Source organism: Pseudophryne corroboree, chromosome 2, assembly GCF_028390025.1.
Source record: "Pseudophryne corroboree isolate aPseCor3 chromosome 2, aPseCor3.hap2, whole genome shotgun sequence".
NCBI classification, from domain to species: domain Eukaryota; kingdom Metazoa; phylum Chordata; class Amphibia; order Anura; family Myobatrachidae; genus Pseudophryne; species Pseudophryne corroboree.
In genome coordinates, this window is record NC_086445.1 from 199,435,526 (window position 1) to 199,449,744 (window position 14,219).

The 14,219-nt window shown below is 45.5% G+C and overlaps 1 long non-coding RNA gene across 1 annotated transcript in view; it reads right to left on the reverse strand.

The window, feature by feature from the left end:
* LOC135008690 (uncharacterized) overlaps window positions 1–14,219 on the reverse strand; it is a 358,352-nt gene that overhangs the window by 181,784 nt on the left and 162,349 nt on the right. The gene's annotated exons all lie outside the window — the stretch shown is intronic.

Below are 14,219 nucleotides of genomic sequence, written 5' to 3' on the forward strand. Positions count from 1 at the left end.
TCATTAAAACATTTTAGTTTATTTAAATAAATAGCTGTCAATTTCCTGCAAAATACACGTCCCCGTGTCTTCATTTCAAGATTAAGTATTATGTTGGTTTATACTTGATGCACACACAGGGCAATCCTAAGCCACTAGGAGGTTTAGGAGGATGGAATGACAGAATATGAGTGTAGTGGGTTAAACCTAGTAGGCTGGGGGCGGGCCTGTAGGGGGATCATGTATTGGGTCATTGTCCAGTAGGGGTTGAGGGTGGGGGTTTTAGTGTATTTTGAGTCTGTTAGTGGGCTGGGTCAGCATCTTTTGTTTCAAACTTCCCACCCTCCCTCTCGTTTTTGTTGCAGGTTGATGTGGGTAGTTCTTTGTCGGCTATTTTGGGGTGGGAAAGAACAGCAAGATACCTGTTTTTAATTAGGAAAATGGTTGGAGTTCAATCGGTGGTTGTTTTTTGGGGTGCGCTCACCTTCGTTGACTGTTATACAACTGCTGGACCACCTTTACGGGGCAGCCTCATCACCCGTATTGGCGAGTAGTCAAAGGAGAAGGTTGAGTGGATACCTTTTGTGTTTTACATGGTTTGCTTCAGTTTTATTAGATTGGGATTTGTATTGTCGGTTAGGGTTATTTATAGCCGTTCTTTCGGTACCACCTTACTGGATTTAATTATCTTATACAGTCATTAAAACATATTCGTTTATTTAAATAAATAGCTGACAATAATCTGCCAAATACACGTCTCCATGTCTTCATTTCAAGATTAGGTATTATGGTGGTTTATACTTAATGCACACACAGGGCAATCCTCACCTGCCAGGAGGTTTAAAAGTATATAAAAAATACATATAATATATTAGAAATGTCTTCTTTGGACTTCCGGTGGGCGGGGCATCTAGCATGGCCGCTTTTTAATCACCGTCTGCACAGGGGCTAGAGTTATCCACACCAATCCTCCTTTTCCTGCCTTCATGAGGATACATTCTTGATGGGAGTGTGTCCCCTGTGTATAGAGGAGCAGATTGATACCACACTCGCCCCTGTGGACCTATTATCCACCGAAGTCGAGCCGTTTTATATAAATGGCGTGGATGGCCGCTTGCTTTTGGCGCGAAATCCGGGAGGACCATGCCTGAAGCTACAGAATGCCGACCATCCTGCCCCCTCCATTTCCCCTGGTCCCTTGTGCTATGGACCCACACCTCTTGGGTATCCGGACTACGGGGCGCCCCTCTGTGTGCCTCGAGGGGTGACGCCCCCACCGGTAGTGCCCGAGCCACGGCCCGTAGGTTCCCGAGGCTGTGCGCTGGAGACTGGACTGCCGGGCGGAAGATATCCCCACTGACACCCCCTGACTTCTGTCACCTTTAACTGCCAGGGGTTGGAGCACTGCACGGGCTGCCCCCCCCCCCCCCCGCCGCTTGTTGGGACTGCTGCCCCGCGGGTGCACCGCTGGGAGAGCCAAGTCGACTCAGACCTCCGTAAACTGCCCGGACCTGTGCCCCCAGAGGTGCCCGCACGGATCGCCGCGGCTGTACACTAACCCGTGCTTTCCCTACAAAGAGCGTCGAGCTCTCTGGAGATGCTGTTTTCCGCCTGTACTTTCGTCTGTGGATGCTGAAGCTGGCGGGACTGTAGATCTGTCCCTGCTTGGATATCTGTGGATCACAGTGCCCTATTCCTGTCCCTGCCACTGAGAATTGTCGTTGGAACTGGCGCGGCCATACGCCTGCTTCTGCTGCCGCCATCCAGGGGAGACTGGAGTCGCGGTGTCCGGAGCCACTTGTTGGCTGGTGGTCCTGGGGGTGCCTTGATACCAGCTGCCTCTATCAACGTCCATAGTCCTGCAAACGCCCCGGGCCGCGGCTGTGCGCTCACCCTTGCTGCTAGCGCTTTCCCTACAGAGAGTGCTGAGCCCTCTAGAGCCGCTGTCCGTGCCTTCGTGAGTGGACGTTGGAGCTGGCGGGTCCGTCCCTGGTTGGAAATACAAGAATCACAGTTGAGCGAGGTTTTCTCTCTGGCTTAACTATATACTGCATTTACCTTCGAGACTTTGTTTGCACTGTTGACTCCAATGCCATATTATCGGTGGTGAAGTGACTGGCTGGAGAACCTGACTGTCGAAGTGCTGCCCCCTTCTTTTTGTCTTTTTTGTTTCCTCTCTTTCATTCTCGTTCTTCCCCACCCCCCCCTTCTACTGTCTTTGTCTCCGCTTCTGCTATTTACTTCTTTGTTGTTTTCGCTAGGCCCTCCTCTTGGGCTCCTGTATATGATTGCCTTCTTTGAAGACTCTACAAAGACAGGTGCTACAGGACTTGTGATTATTTTTACTTCCTGCATCAGATTGTAGTTTTAGTTCTGTTACCCGGGTATTTACAGTTTTGCAGCCCACAGTATCGTCCTATTTTCATGCCTTCGGCTGCTGTACAGTATATTACTAGTAGATATATGCTGCATTGCTTTGACACATTTAGTGCACTGTTCTTTCTGCTACGCCCTCTATTCATATTGTTCTGATATTGCTTTTTATTTGTGTATACTCCTCACTCACATCATTCACCCGTGTATCTTGGCACTTGTCAAACTTACATAATGTCTGAGACCATTGGTTTCGCTGCCCAGTTGGCTGAGGAGGTGTCCCAATGCCTCATACCTTACCTAGAGAAAAAATGTTGTGATGTTTTGTCTGTTTTTGATCGGGAACAAGCTTCTTTGGTTGACTGCTCTCACAATATGGAAGCATCTATCTTGTCACAGGATAACTCAGAGATTGATGATCCCACTGATCCTACTCTCAGAGATGAGTTTGTTCCTTCTGAGCCCACGGATATGGTTGGGGTGGCCATTTTCTCTGTACGGTTCAGTGGATTCACCTCCTCTAGGCCTTTAAACACTACAACACATATTATTTTTGTGGTACCAGCCCCACACTGCCTCACAAAGATCCTATTGGTGACGGCTTCATATTGGTCACATCAGCATTCATTGATTGATCTGTGTACACTATATTTGGAACTCATTTCATCTCTCGCAGTTTTTATTTTGCCGCAATTTCTGGGTCCTTTCAGGGCTGTTACAAGAGGTGGTTACTTACCCATAGCCCTTATCGTCTTCCTCACACTAGACATACCTTTATGACTTTAACCATGCTTTTAAATGACTAGAATCCCTATTGGTTATGGCGCAAAGATCGTTTATGTGCTGCTTACCCTTTAGTTTCAATTTCAAGCTGCAGTACTATCTGACTGGTGACCGCAGCCGCATACTTAACTTATATTATTATTTTGCAATATAGTTTCCACTACATAGGTAGTTTGCATTTCTGTTTGTAGCTCATGCTCTTCCCATTTTGGTTTGGAAAATTTGGAGGAAAAGGAAGAGTTTGGAGCAATGTATTTTTCATTTAACTTGTGATTACCGTATGCCTTTTGCTAATCTTTCCTATAATACGCTATCACAAAATCTTCCATGCTGTGTTAAAACACTATCTCACTAGGTTCCTAGACATACATGTTACGCTGTTATACTATAAGACTTATTTTTGGACTATGTACACTGTTTGAATACATTTGCTTCAATAAAAAATATATTAGAAAAAAAAGAAAAGAAATGTCTTCTTTGTATTATTCTAATTATTTTTATAGTCAAATCTCTGGAGTAAAAAGTCTTTGGCAGGTGAGGCACGTCTATCTTTTCTGCACATCTCTAATCAAAACTCACCAAATTTCTAGCAGTATATACTGCTGCACCTGTGTATAATGCCTACATTAACCCTTTTGTTTATATATTGTGTGTAAATATAGCTCTGGTACTAGCCAGAGCCTCCTGAGCCATTTACCTCATTTATATCCCCGGGGGATCAATTACCGCAGGCAAAGGAGTTCCCCCTAAGTGTCCTCTCATAAAAGGAGGGAAAAGACTGCTTGACATCAGGTAGAAGACTCACAGGCATATTTATTAATATTGTTTTTACTGTTTTCACACCCTTTCCAAATTATTTTAGTTTCACTGAAATGTATTGAAGGGCTTTTGGAGGAGTTTTCATGAAAAACTACTCCAAACCCTTTAATTCGATTTTTTTTTTAGTGTCCAGATCGTATTTCCCAGTGGGAAATGTGATATGGATGAATTTACATTAATTTTTTTTTTTTTTTAAATACCGGAGGCAGCTTTGTGATAATAACACTGTCTTCAGACAGTGTTATGAATGTCGGTATTTTTACCGTGTCGGTATTTTGACTGTCGGTCAATTGCTGTCAGAATTATGACCGTCGGTATTGTGTCCATTGATAAATCAACTGCTACTCGTTTAAAGCAGACTGAGTGTTCAATATAGGATCTGCCACACTATACCACTAAACTGTATCTATGAATGTGACAATAGGATAGTTTATCTAGCATCCACCCACCAATATTGGTTTACTGTAACAATACAGCTGATTTTGATACTATGGGGTATATTCAATTAGGGTCGGATCCATTCCGACATGCATTTGTCGGAATGGATCCGACAAGGGCTATTCAAAGCCCATCACAATTCGACTTTAAAAAAGTCGAATTGAGATGAGGGGGGGGTGAGGGGGGAGAGCCGCGGGCAGATGGGGTACAGCAGCGCTGCAGGAGTATGTGTAATAGCCGGGAAAGACCTCACGGCAGCGTCCACCCAGCTCCAGCAAGTGGGACCTCACTTGCTGGAGCCGGGTGGATGCTGCCGTGAGGTCTGGCGGCTATTACACATCTTCCTGCAGCGCTGTGCTGTAGTGCTGCTGGCCCCTGTCTCCCCGCTGCTCTCCCCCCTTTCCTCCTCTCAGGTCCCACATCTCAGTTCGACTTTTTTTAAAGTCGAACTGAGATAGTCGGAAATGGGGCCAAAACCTGTAGAATTTGGCCCGTTTCCCGCAGAAGTACGCAGCTATACCGCCGATTCACGTACTATTCGACAAGTCCAATTCCCCGACTTGACGAATAAAAATGCTCGGTACTGAATAGGTCGGAAACCCTTCCGACCTGAAAAAGGCGAAAACTGGCGTCTTTTCGACAAGACGCCAGTTTCGACCTTAATTGAATATACCCCTATGTATTTTGATGAATGGAAACGTGTATAAAATGAAGTGATATTTATAGGAATACAATACATGAAAACTTTTAAGTCCACTGCATAAATTCACTCAGTGTTTTATCCATCCTTGTTTATACAGTATTATTAGAGTATTATATACATATCAGTGAGAGTTGTATAATTAATGGGGAAGCATGTTGCAATTTTATTGGTAACCCAGCACCACAATCTGATTTAGGAGGTGGAATCTTGATATGTTTTTTTATCAAGGAGGAGATTGGAATAAATAAGGTGCCCATACACCAAAATATTTATCTACCAATCTGGCTGGTTGGAACGAAAATCTGGAAATGGATGGAAGCAAATTACATGGATAGGAGCAAATGACAGTTGACCATTTCAAATCGTCAACTGTCATTTGCTCCCAACCATTACCAGATTTCCGTTCCAACCAGCCAGATTGGAAGATAAATCTTTTGGTGTATGGGCACCGACGCAACAACACATGAGTTTATTGACGCAATTCATATAAGAAGAATAAATATTTATGTGCATTGGCATTTTCACACACAGTATATTTTTGGTGTGGATCGTTGGGTCGACAGTAACTAGGTCAACAGTCATTAGGTCGACCACTATTGGTCGTCAGTGACTAGGTCGACACATAAAATAGGTCGACACAGTCATTAGGTCAACATGGAAAAAGGTTGACATGAGTATTTAAAAACCATTGGTGTCATTTTCTTCATAAAGTGACCGGGAACCCCAATTAGTGCACCGTGTCCCCTCGCAACAACATATGAGTTTGACGTAATTCATATAAGGTGAATAAATATTTATGTGCATTGGCCTTCTCACAGTATATTTTGGGTGTGGATTGTTGTGTCGACAGTAACTAGGTCGACATTAATTAGGTGGACCACTATTGGTTGACAGTGACTAGGTCGACATCTGAAATAGGTCGACATATTCATTAGGTCGACATGGAAAAGGTGAATATGAGTTTTTGTAAAAAATTGCGTAGTTTTCTTCTTAAAGTGACCGGGAACCCCAATTAGTGCACCGTGTTCCCTCGCATGGCTCACTTCACTCGCCATGCTTCAGGTTACTGTTCCCAATCGTAGTCGATGTGGATCGTAAGGTATGAAAAAGTTAAAGAAAATGGAAAAAAAGTGAAAAACTCATGTTGACCTTTTCATGTGTCGACCTAAAGACCGGATAGAGTATATTCCTACTTTCTCACATTTTCCCAATACTTCGCCGTTTTTAAATAATTTTAATAAACAAACAAAAGTTAATTTTTATATTTAGGTGCACCACACCAAGACACATATTTTTCTTTTTTGTTACAGAATGTCGACAATGTGGCTTCAGGGAAGTCTATCCTTTAAACCTATCCATAATATAAAAAACATTGTTCATATGTGTATACTATATACTGTATGTTAGTAGTAGTGATGAGCGGGTTCGGTTCCTCGGTATCCGAACCCCCCCGAACTTCACCCATTTTACACGGTTCCGAGGCAGCCTCGGATCTTCCCGCCTTGCTCGGTTAACCCGAGCGCGCCCGAACGTCATCATACCACTGTCGGATTCTCGCGAGATTCGTATTCTATATAAGAAGCCGCGCGTCGCTGCCATTTTCACTCATGCATTGGAGATGATAGCGAGAGGATGTGCAGCGTTCTCTCAGTTTCTGTGTTCAGTGTGCTGCAAATATCTGTGCTCAGTGTGCTGCAAATATCTGTGCTCAGTGTGCTTGCAAATATCTGTGCTCAGTGTGCTGAAAATATCTACGTTCTCTGCCTGAAAAACGCTCCATATCTGTGCATTGTAGTATATAGTAGGAGGACAGTGCAGAATTTTGCTGACCACCATTATAGCAGTACGGTACAGTAGTACACTGCTCTACCTCTGTGTCGTCAAGTATACTATGCATCCATACCTGTGCTGCATTTTAGTTGTGCGCAGTATATATAGTAGGAGGACGGTGCAGAATTTTGCTGACCACCAGTATATATATAGCAGTACGGTACAGTAGTCCACTGTTCTACCTCTGTGTCGTCAAGTATACTATGCATCCATACCTGTGCTGCATTTTAGTTGTGCGCAGTATATAGTAGGAGGGGACAGTGCAGAATGTTGCTGTGACCACCAGTATATATATAGCAGTATGGTACAGTAGTCCACTGCTCTACCTCAGTGTCGTCAAGTATACTATGCATCCATACCTGTGCTGCATTTTAGTTGTGCGCAGTATATATAGTAGGAGGACAGTGCAGAATTTTGCTGACCACCAGTATATATATATAGCAGTACGGTACAGTAGTCCACTGCTCTACCTCTGTGTCGTCAAGTATACTATGCATTCATACCTGTGCTGCATTTTAGTTGTGCACAGTATATAGTAGGAGGGGACAGTGCAAAATGTTGCTGTGACCACCAGTATATATATATAGCAGTACGTTACAGTAGTCCACTGCTCTACCTCTGTTTCGTCAAGTATACTATGCATCCATACCTGTGCTGCATTTTAGTTGTGCGCAGTGTATAGTAGGAGGGGACAGTGCAGAATTTTGCTGACCACCAGTATATATATAGCAGTATGGTACAGTAGTCCACTGCTCTACCTCTGTGTCATCAAGTATACTATGCATCCATACCTGTGCTGCATTTTAGTTGTGCGCAGTATATAGTAGGAGGACAGTGCAGAATTTTGCTGACCACCAGTATATATATAGCAGTTTAGTACAGTAGTCCACTGCTCTACCTCTGTGTCGTGAAGTATACTATGCATCCATACCTGTGCTGCATTTTAGTTGTGCGCAGTATATAGTAGGAGGACAGTGCAGAATTTTGCTGACCACCAGTATATATATAGCAGTACGGTACAGTAGTCCACTGGTCTACCTCTGTGTCGTCAAGTATACTACAAAAGTTCAGTAAAATGACCCAAAAATCAAAATTAAAAGCGTCTGATGAGAAGCGTAAACTTGCCAATATGCCATTTACGACACGGAGTGGCAAGGAACGGCTGAGGCCCTGGCCTATGTTCATGGCTAGTGGTTCAGATTCACATGAGGATGGAAGCACTCATCCTCTCGCTAGAAAACTGCAGTGCCACTCCTAGATGGGCCAGGTGTTTGTGTCGGCCACTTGGGTCGCTTAGCTTAGTCACACAGCTACCTCATTGCACTTCTTTTTTTCTTTGCATCATGTGCTGTTTGGGGACTATTTTTTAAATCTGCCATCCTGTCTGACACTGCAGTGCCACTCCTAGATGGGCCAGGTGTTTGTGTCGGCCACTTGGGTCGCTTAGCTTAGCCATCCAGCGACCTCAGTGCAAATTTTAGGACTAAAAATAATATTGTGAGGTGTGAGGTGTGAGGTGTTCAGAATAGACTGGAAATGAGTGGAAATTATGGTTGTTGAGGTTAATAATACTATGGGATCAAAATTACCCACAAATTCTATGATTTAAGCTGTTTTTGAGGGTTTTTTGTAAAAAAAACACCCGAATCCAAAACACACCCGAATCCGACAAAAAAATTTCAGGGAGGTTTTGCCAAAATGCGTCCGAATCCAAAACACGGCCGCGGAACCGAATCCAAAACCAAAACCAAAAAAATTTCCTGTGCACATCACTAGTTAGTAGTAAACACCAGAGATAATAGTTTGGTAGACTCGCCAGGAGTATTGACTTAATCAAGATCTAGTGTTTATTACACTAGCTCAGTGATGGTAAAACCGTACTCACAGATCTGTTATACAGACAGCACTGATACAGTGGCGCATACAATGGAGGTGGTGCGGAGCATACAGAGGACCGGCCGTCATATATGTGGGAAGGATCACAGCACACACAGCAGTATATCAGGATTCCTAAGGAGCTGAGCAGTACACACGTGTGTGTACTACTGTGGGGCTCAAACACAGTGTCAAGATGGTGCTGCGAAAGTGCGGACTAAACTAAGGCGGCCACCTTGGTAAAGGTAAATGCTTCATGTAATGGAACATTATGGAGGAAGCGCAATAGCAAACTCCATACACTGTGATTGTCAACATTGTTAATGTCAAGACATTGGGGGTAATTCAGAGTTGATCGCAGCAGAAAATTTGTTAGCAGATGGGCAAAACCATGGGGGTCATTCTGACCTGATCGCCCGCTAACGTTTTTTTCAGCACTGCGATCAGGTCAGAACTGCGCATGCGTATGAACCACAATGCACAGGCACATCGCACGGGTACAAAGCGGATCACCGCTCAGCGATGGGTTTGTGCGAAGAATCCATTGGCACAGCCAATCGCAAGGAGATTGACAGGAAGAAGGCGTTTGTGGGTGGCAACTGACCATTTTCAGGGAGTGGTTGGAAAAACACAGGCGCGTCCAAGCGTTTGCAGGGTGGGTGTCCGACGTCAATTCCGGCCCCGGACAGGCTGAGCTGATCGCAGCGGCTGAGTAAGTCCTGGGCAACTCGGAAACTGCACAAAGTTTTTTTGTACCGCTCAGCTGCACATGCGATCGCACACTTGCACAGCTGAAATACACTCCACGGTGGGCGGTGACTATGCGAACGCAGGACTGAAAAAAATAGCTAGCGAGCGATCAGGTCTGAATTACCCCCCCATGTGCACTGCAGGTATGGCAGATATAACATTTGCAGAGAGAGTTAGATTTGGGTGGGTTATTTTGTTTATGTGCAGGGTAAATACTGGCTGCTTTATTTTTACACTGCAATTTAGATTTCAGTTTGAACACACCTCACCCACATCTAACTCTCTCTGCACATGTTATATCTGCCCCCCCACCAGGGCTGGCAACAGAAATCTTGGGGCCCCATACACTGATATCTCTGGGGGCCCCCTACCCCCTCAACTCTTCCCCTCAATATAAATGTGTGTATATATATATATATATATATATATATATGTGTGTATATATATATATATATATATATATATACACACATATATACAGTATATACATACACACGCACACATATACATACACAAACATACATATATAAGCACACATACTGTACATGTACATTTACTACACAGACACAAACGTACATATATAGACACAGACCCAGAGATTGTCACAACGGTGAGGGAGATTGCAAGGACCCAGGAGGGACTGACCTTGTCTGTAGGGACATCACATTGGTAAAGCTGCAGTCGGCTGCTGTCTGATATTCCCAATCAGTGTGCCTGGCAGTGCTGTGCCGCTCAGCTCCTCGGAGTCAGCGGCAGCAGCAGGGACGGGCTGGCGCGGGTTCATGCGTAGTGACGCCGCAACACTGGCAACACAGCACGGGACCAGCTCAGACCAAGTGATGGGGTATGCGGCGGGGGTGGTGTTTGTATTGGGAAGTAATTGTCTGTTAATTGACGTATGGGCGTCCCGGAGTGCACGGGAGCCACAGCTTTCTTAGGCGCTGCCTACACATTTTTTGTGCCCCTGATGCTCGGGGCCCCCCTGATCCTTGGGGCCCCATACCAGTGTCTCCTTTGACCCCCCCTGTCGCCGGGCCTGCCCCCCACAGTGCACATGGTTTTGCCCATCTGCTAACAAATTTGCTGCTGCGATCAACTCTGAATTAGGTCCTGTGACCGCATACCCTAGTATTGTCTATGGCCGTAATTCAAACCTGATCGGTGCTGTGCGAAGCCGGTCAGGTCTTAACTGCGCATGTGCCGGCGCCACAGTGCGCCGGCGCATGACAGACACTGTCTCAGCCCTGTGATTGCCTCTGCCTGATTGACAGGCAGAAGCGGTTGCTGGGTGGGCCGGCGGCATATGGCCGCCATTTAGGGAGCGCGGTCCGGGCAATGCAGGGGTGCCAGGCCTGTTGGGGGGCAGGCCGCAGCGGCTGCATGATGTCACACGCAGCCGTTGTGACCCTCACAGCGACGAGTAGCTCAGACCAGCGGGCAGGAGCTGCGCTGGCTGGGAGTTACTCCTAAAGTACAAAAGCATCGCCGCTGTGCAATGCTTTTGTGCTTGTGCGGGGGGGGGGGGGGGCAGGGACTGATATGCGGGGTTCCCCCGCATGTCTGTGTGACTGATCGTAGATGTGCTAAATTTAGCACAACTACGACCAGGTCTAAATTAGGGCCTATGTACAAGTATGGTGCTCAGCCATGTCCTCTCCCTTTATGTGCAACATAGAAGTCACCGCTGCCAGGCCTAGAAAAGTCTATGACCTACAGTAGAACCAAAGCCTCCTGGCAATCCTCCTACAGCCTACATCATGCCCAACCTTGGCTCGTCACCTATTTCACTAAGACCAACTACTATACACTAATATCTGGTTAATTCAAGTATTATTACATGTTCAAAAGCTGTTGTTGTTTTTTTTTCCGTTTGTTTTTTTACTAATTGAGTCGACTATTGAGTTCATGTATGTGGCCAAAGCTATATTACCTAACAGGCACACTAGGCACATGGCTATGGCTTCTCTTTTTAAAGGTTCACTGGGAATACACTTTATTGCCGTGGACCAATTGCTTATACCACTGTATGCCACATTACCATAGTATTAGCATAAGTGGGAGGGATTCAGATGCAATCAGCCAATCAGAAGCAGACACTGATTGTCAACATCAGATTGCATTTCGCGCCATGAGTCAAGTACCCACACATGATTTATCTCCAAGCAGATGCATATGCATCTCTATCATGGGAAGTATGGGGCACATTTTACATGAACACTCCTTTCTGTACTTCAGCCACACTAATATGGCCCCTCCAGCATTTCCTCATCGCTAAGCGCAAGAGGTCATAAATTCAAATGTATTTCGCACAGCATGGCACATGTGGTGTAAAAATGTTTGGTACGCAAGTGTAGCTGCTAAAACGCAGTTTTCAGGAAAGAAGGCTCAGATGGTCTTTGTGTCCAACTCTGCTGAGCCCCATTCATCTATTAATTTATTTATTTATTTATAGTCATCGTGTTCTGCAAAATGACATCTACCTTTTGCACTGTTCTGTTACAGTCTGTAGATAGAGGCTCCTGCCTAATTCCTTCTCTTTGCCCATGCAGACTTCTGCTTCTCCACAAGCGCCTTTCCAGAAATCTATGTTTAATCTACCTATTGTATGTGGCACAGTGTAAAGCAGGTTATACACTAGACAACGTTGTCTGACCGGCGGTTCAGACTGACATATCGGGCACGTTGTCTAGTGTGTTCCCACTACCACGTGCTCCCGAGGGTGGTCTTCAGTATGCCGGCTTTCAGGATCCCGGCGCACAGTATACCGGCGCCGGAATCCCGACAGCCGGCATACCGACACTTATTCTCCCTCATGGGGGTCCACGACCCCCCTGGAGGGAGAATAAAATAGCGTGGCACGCGCAGCGCGCCACCGTGCCCGCAGCGTGGCGAGCGCAGCGAGCCCGCAAGGGGCTCATTTGCGCTCGCCACACTGTCGGTAAGCCGGCGGTCGGGCTCCCGGCGCCGGTATGCTGGTCGCCGGGAGCCCGACCGCCGGCAGACCGTACTACACCCACTCCCGAGGGTCACTTGCCACACTGCACGTGTACACACATTGAGATGCAACGGCATCTCACTTGGGCGATCGCCTCTGCCTGACTGACAGATAGAGGCAGTCATGGGCCGGTCAGGGGCGCGTTGGTGGCATTGGGATGGCGGTGTGGCGGCATTGGAAGGGAGCGGTCCGGACAACGGAGGCGTGTTCAGAATGTTGCTGGGGCGGGGTGCAGCAGCTGTGCGATGTCACACACAGCCGCTGTGGCCAAAAACATGGCAGGTACCCATCTGCCTTTGGAGATAGACTGCGTAGGCACTGGCAGAGAGCTACTCGGCAGGTGCAAAAGCATCGCCGCCGTGTGATGCTTTTGCATGTCTGCGGGGGGGGCAGGACCCAGCATGCGGTGCGGACTTGCCATGTGCTGGGTGTCCCCTAGCATGTCAAAGATTTTGATTGTAGATGTGCATTTTTTTTACACAACTACTATCAGGTCTGAATTAGGCCCAGTGTGTACAGAACGGCCGATCTGTTGTTACATTGGCTGCCAATGATTACAGATGCAACAATGCAACAGCAAAAGTATAAACACAATTCAGTTCACATATCATTGGTAACAAAAATGATGCCCTCCATAAACCTATATCATACACATATAAAATTGTAGTATCTTTCTACTGGGCAATCTGATCATAAAATAGGGTACACTTTTATTCTTGTAAAACGTGTACAGCGCTAAAAACTGGATATAAAACAATATATCTTTTTTATTTTTTAACCTTAAAAGATCTAGTTGCAACTAGCAAATGACATGTAAAATATTGGATAAAAATTAATATAAATGTGAACAGAAAAAGGGCAAACACAGCACAGTAAAATGTTTGGTATATTACCACATAAGGAAGCCACACACAGTCTCCTATTTGTAATCCTTGGAAGAAATGCCACAGTCCAGGGGATATAAATACCACTTGTTAAGAATTGTTTAGTCCATATGGAGTGAGATGGAATGACCTTTGATTGCTTCTGGACAATTGCAGTCCTGTTGGTAAGCTTGGTCCTGTACTCCTTTCTCGGACAGCAACAAGTTCCCCGTTAGAGATCGTAGGCGGACTTCTAGGCGTATTCCAGGATAGATGTAGTATCTGTGATGACAGGCTCCTTAAAACCGACGCGTTTTGCAACTTTTCGCTCTGTCAACAGCTTTATCAAGGTATATGTGTCCACTGTGTAAATGCCCTTTTTAAAGGCTGTGCTGATTGCGTGACCGGGACTTCTGTGCCGCGATCGTTAGACGCATTTCTAGTGGGTTGCGGTGCGGAGGAGGTCCGGTCACGTGACCGTGACTTCTGTGCCACGATCGCGAGAACCAGAGCCGATCACGTGGACATAAACAAAGTCACGTGATCGGCGTGATGAAAATAAGCAACCTATAGGACTCTGGTATGCGTTCCAGAGAGAGGAAATGCATCCATGCGGTCACATGATCTTAAGCAGAACCAGGAAGTGCTTGTAATAATTTATGGTGTAAAATACATGAAATAAATAGTAAAAGTAAATTTAAAATACATATACACTTGTCTCTATTAATTTACAATTATCTAAGCTGGATATAATTTTATTTCTTTCATTATATAAGGATTGTAATTAAACACAGCTGTAATCAGTGGGCAA